Below are 5,030 nucleotides of genomic sequence, written 5' to 3'. Positions count from 1 at the left end.
TGTGACTAGAGGTGTTCTTCCAGAATTAACTCATTGCTTTTTTTTTTTTTTTTTTTTTGAGGCAACAACAGAGGTAGTCATTATTAAAAGAACTGAAATAAATCTCCCAAGTCATATATCTGAGGAACTGCATAATTAAAAATGGCCAGTATTTCTAGAGGTCATTATATGTCAGAAACATTTCTGCATTAGGTACTTCATCTTCTTTCACTCATAATAGCTCTAGAATTCAGGTAATATGACTGCCTATATTTTACAGATAACATGATCAGAGTTCACCATATAGACTGCCAAGGTCACACTTGAACTCAATGGAAAATCATGGATGCAAATTCAAACAATTTGAACAGCTTACTCAAGAAGAGAAAGATGAAAAACAAGACACTACCCCAGAGAACCTTGGGATGAGATTATAATAAAAAACTATTTTCAATAATATATGGTAATTACGAACATATAGAAAAGCTAATGTAGAGTGGAGCCAACAATCATTACATAATCAAGACCTATTTTAGTAAGATTAGGAAAATGACATCTGGAGGGTGTCAGGGAGACTTGAGTGCTTAAGTGGGAAAAGATGTGTTGGGTTGAATCCATACACTTCCTGATGATAAGAATATACATTGAAATGATGAAAGTGTTACTATTTGAAATAAAGACATTTTTTTCATTTTCTTTTAAGATATATACCATGTGATTCATTGCCCCAAAATGAAAAAGACCAAACAACTATATATTAGCATAAGATATGCTGTTTTCTCTGAAGTTGGCCTTGTGATCTCAGCCAAAACCCTCCTTCTTCTCTTCCACATCTTCACATTCCTTCTCTACTCAGGCTTAAGACCACCGACCTCATCATTGGTCTCTTGGCTCTAATCCATCTGGGGATGCTGATAATTATGGGGTACATAGCTACAAATGTTTATGTGTCTCATGATTTTTGGAATGACACAAACGGTAAATCACTTTTACTCATACAGGTTTTTGAGGGTTCTCCATTTGTGCCACCTGCCTGTTGAGTGTCCTCCAGGCCATCATCCTCAGCCCCAGAAGCTCCTGCTTTTCAAAGTTCAAAGATGAATCCTTACATCCGACCTTGTGCTTCATTGTGTTTCTGTGGGTCTTCTACATTTCCTTGATTGCTCACTTCTCAATCTTACTACTAGCATCCTTAGTGTAACCTCACGTGTTCTTGTATTTATTGCTGAATCCTGTATTATTTTACCAATTAGTTACTTCCTCAGGCATTTATTTTCCATATTGGGTATATTCCAGGATGTCATTCTTATAGGGCTCATGGCCCTCTCTAGTGGGTACATGGTATCTCTCTTGTGCAGGCATAAGAGGCACTTCTAGCATCTTCACAACCTATCTCCAAAACTATCCCCTATAGAGAAAGGGCCACCTGGACCATCTTGCTGCTCATGAGCTTTTCACCCTCATGTACTGTTTGGATTGTATTTTCTCATCCACAAGCACTGTGTGGAACAATGACCATGTTTGTCATTTTATCCAGATGATGGATGTCCAATCCCTATGCCATAACCTGTCCTTCCTTGCTCCTCTGAGCACACGGAGAGTCCATAGCATCCCATGAGAGGAGGGACTAAGGAGGCTGCACAGTGGGTCCTCAGTCAACTTCCATGGCTTCCTATGGAAATGGGAAACTAAGGCCCTGGAGGAGCCCAATCTGAGGTCACATTTCTGATCTCACATTTCTGGCTCGGGAGCCCTAGGGCCTCGCTCCCTGCTGGTTCCACAGCGACCTCTGACAGGATTTCCAGACACAAGCTTCAGCCTCAAGGCCAAATGTAGGGTTTGGTAGACTATGAGAGAATGAAATAGTATGCACTAAGTATATTCTTCACAATTGTCCTAATTAATGATATAGGATGGCCGGTAAATAGTTATTGATCTGATACCTTGTATCTTTCACCTTCTTTTTAAGATCTAAATCTAGTTATATAATCTAAATTATCTTTTTTTTTTTTTTTTTTTTTTTTGGTACCAGGAATTTAACCCAGGGCCACTTAACCACTGAGTCATATCCCCAGACCATTTAGGAAAAAAAAAAATTGTTGGTTTTTAACTTGAGACAGGGTCTTGCTAAGTTGCTTAGGCCTTGCTATGTTGCTGAGGTTGGCCTCTGAACTTTTGATCCTTCTGCTTCAACATCCTGAGTTGTTGAGATTATAGGTACACCTATAATTATAGGTACACCCAGCTCTAAATTATGTCTTTTTAGGGGTTGTGTTAGTATGTCTCTGTTATTAGTAATATCTTTTTTTATTTTTATGATATCTTTATTTCAGCCTCATTCATCTGATTGATAATTTAGTTAGGTGTACACTTAGTTGTTTTCTCTTGGTACTTTGAAAATTTTATTTCATTATAGACTAACGTCTCTTTGATGCTTTGGAAAAATATGCTACGAATTTAATAAGTTGTTTCTTTGTAGGCAATGTCTTACTTTTGGTTGTTATATCTCAGGGGTTCTGTAATTTTACTTTGATATGTTTGAGATTTCTTTTTTCACTGCTTGGAATTCAGTTTGCTTCCTGAATCTGAAGATTCTTATCTTTAATAAGTTCTGGAAGATTCTCAACATTCTCACCATGAGGAGCCATTATTTCATCATGAACTGTTGTTTGATGTTACTAACAACAGAGACCTTTTGTTTTTTCTCTCCATGAATTCTCATTAGGGATATGATAGACATTTATAGTCTATCTCCATGTCTCTTAAACTTTCTTTCATTTTTTTTCTGTCTCTGAACTGTTTTCAGCCTCTCAACCCACTGTAGATTGAAACCAGGGGCATATCCTGTTCTCAGTAATTTCTTTAGATCTGTCTTCCAGTTTACTAATTTTCTTTTCAATTGTGTGCAATCTGCTTTTTAACCCAACATTGGATTTAGTTTCAGTTACTCTTTATTTCTGAAAATTCTACTTGGTTTCTTTACAAAGTTGCTTAGTCATTTTTTAAAAAATTAGTTTTGTTTCTTGTGTTTTTTAGTTCCTGTCTTATTTAATCATTTAAATAAACTTATTTTATATTCTCTAACCAGTCATTCCAACATCTGTATGGACTTCGTGTCTGTTTTAATTTCTCTTGATCTGCTCATGGTGGGTTATTTCCTTGGGTGTATTATAAGCATATTTTGGGTACTTACGTTTAGCTTTTGAAATCCTCTCATCTGGGGAATTCTTTGAGAGCTGGGTTGAAGGTGCATCTATGCAGTGAGGATTTGTATTTGTTTCTTCCAGATCCTTAATTAAGCATTATCAGTTACTTTCCTGACATGAAGTTTCCTGAATTTTGCTATAAAGTGGAACTTTTAAACTCATATAAGGGAAAATTTAGTTAAGAATTCTACAGACTAATTTTTATTTTTCTGTCTATGCCAAGCCAAGGCTAGAGTAAATATTCTGCATGTTCCCAGTATGTTCTTGAGGGTATACCCCTTTGAGTTACCAAGATCACAGACTCATCTTCCTGAACAGGTCCAAGGCCTTATCTTTGCTCTCTTGTCTCCTTTACAGCCTTTAAAACCATACAGATTTCTTTGATAAGTAGGTACTCTCAATCTGAACAACCATGCATACCACTCTGGTTTCCTTCTTGTTTGGGTTAGTGTGAAGTTTGGAAGACTACCAAAAACATTCTTCTTCTTCTTTTTTTTTTTTTCCCTGCGGGATTAGTTATGCCTTTGTAAGGATGCCCTTTTTAATCCAGTTTTTGGTGTGTTTAATAATGGGAACATTTTTCAGTTGCCTTGTTGCTTCTTGGTTCTTTTTTCTATATATGATATATCAATTGAGTTTTTTGCTCTGCCTCCTGAGATTACCTCTCTCCTTTTCCGCTGTTGTCTGCCTAGTGTCCATCATGATTACTACCTCTCTCATTCACTTGCCTTCTCCTCTTGCATCCCTATACTCTGTTCTCCAATTAGCAGTCTAGTGATCTTGAAGTATAAGCCAGATAATATCACTGCTTCACTTAAAACCTTTTAGTGGATTCTTGGGATGAATTGCAGACTTCCTACTGTGGCATTCAAAATTTTGTTTTTTGTTCATTTGTGTGGTTTTTGGTGTTTTGGTACTGGGGATTTAACCCTGTGGCACTTAACCACTGAGCCTTTATTAATTTTTTTTTTTTTAATTTTGAGACAGGGTCTTACTATATTGCTTAGGGCCTTGCTGAGTTGCTGAGGCTGGCTCAAACTTGGGATCCTCCCACCTCAGCCTCCTGAACCTTTGGGATAACAGGCATGTACCACCACACCTGGCTACATAGGCTTTCATAACTGACAATGGAAACCTATTTTCTCCTCTGGCCTGTAATGCTTTCCCTTGGATATTTCTCAGGGCTTAAGGTCAACTCTGAAAAGAGGGCTTCTTTGGCCACTCTATCCAAAGTAATCTCCCTCAGTTTTTTCCTCATACCAGATATTAGTACTTTAATTACTCTTTTCATATTTGTAAGTTTCTCAAAGACAAGGTGAGTCATGTTCACCTGTATCCCTGATGACTAATGGGTATCCTATATATTACACACTGAAATGTGTGTTGAATACATGAATACATTCATTGACTCTTGTGGAAAAAATAAAGAAGCCTTAATCTGTGAAGAGTTGGGTTTAAATCAGCAGCAAAATGTAGTAAGAATTTGTAGGTTAAAAAAAGAAATAAAAAGCAAAATGGAGAATGGATGAATTTCCAGAAACAAATGTATTGGATCAAATATGTCAGCAATCCTTTGGCAGCTCTGACAGCATCATCAGTATGCACAACCTGACTGGAGACAGTGCAATGCTGAATTAAATGAGGAAATGGCTGTCCTTCTCAATACAAAGACTATCCCCACTCCACCCACCCAAAAAAGGCAGGGTGTGTGTTGGGGGGGAAGCAGTAATCATGATTAAACTACAACTCCCAGGATCCCCGCGCGATCCCGCCCATTGGGAGGTTGTGCACAACTCCGTCCCCCGAGCCGAGGCTGCGGTCAGGGCGGGGCCGTGCTCTTGCCCC

The sequence above is a fragment of the Callospermophilus lateralis genome, chromosome 10 (assembly GCF_048772815.1).
Source record: "Callospermophilus lateralis isolate mCalLat2 chromosome 10, mCalLat2.hap1, whole genome shotgun sequence".
In the NCBI taxonomy this organism is placed as follows: Eukaryota; Metazoa; Chordata; class Mammalia; order Rodentia; family Sciuridae; genus Callospermophilus; species Callospermophilus lateralis.
Note: the sequence above shows the minus strand (reverse complement) of the source record.